The following is a 410-nucleotide window of genomic DNA, read 5'->3' on the forward strand; positions in this document are numbered from 1 at the left end:
ATGACAAAGGCCCTGACCTGACTGACTGGTGCTCCGACAATCTTTAGGCTTTATCTATTTCATTGCAGGAGGAGAGTCTCTGCTCTCTGTTCTCTGTTCCCTAACTACAAGAGTATCTGTTTAAATACTACTCTACTCAGAGTAATTGTAATATTAAATGATCCTTTAAATTGTAATGGTTTGTCTGAATTAATTTAGTTGGTATCTCACTCTTGCCACGACACTTATACTTATATTTTTAAACTATTAAGCTTTTTTCAGCAAAATTTTCCCCATTCAAATGAATGGGAGAGATTTTCACATCTTAATATCTTCAGCATACCTTCAGATAAAACCACCATTTCAGCTAATAACTATTCAGCAAATCTTCAACTCTTCATACTGCTTTTTGATATTTTTTTATGGTTTTT

The 410-nt window shown here is 33.4% G+C and overlaps 1 protein-coding gene across 1 annotated transcript in view; it reads right to left on the bottom strand.

The window, feature by feature from the left end:
* Positions 1 to 410, bottom strand: part of LOC109968502 (WD repeat-containing protein 26-like) — a 123,089-nt gene that overhangs the window by 86,596 nt on the left and 36,083 nt on the right. The window lies entirely within an intron of this gene.

Source organism: Monopterus albus, unplaced genomic scaffold (assembly GCF_001952655.1).
Source record: "Monopterus albus unplaced genomic scaffold, M_albus_1.0 scaffold151.1, whole genome shotgun sequence".
Lineage (NCBI taxonomy): Eukaryota > Metazoa > Chordata > Actinopteri > Synbranchiformes > Synbranchidae > Monopterus > Monopterus albus.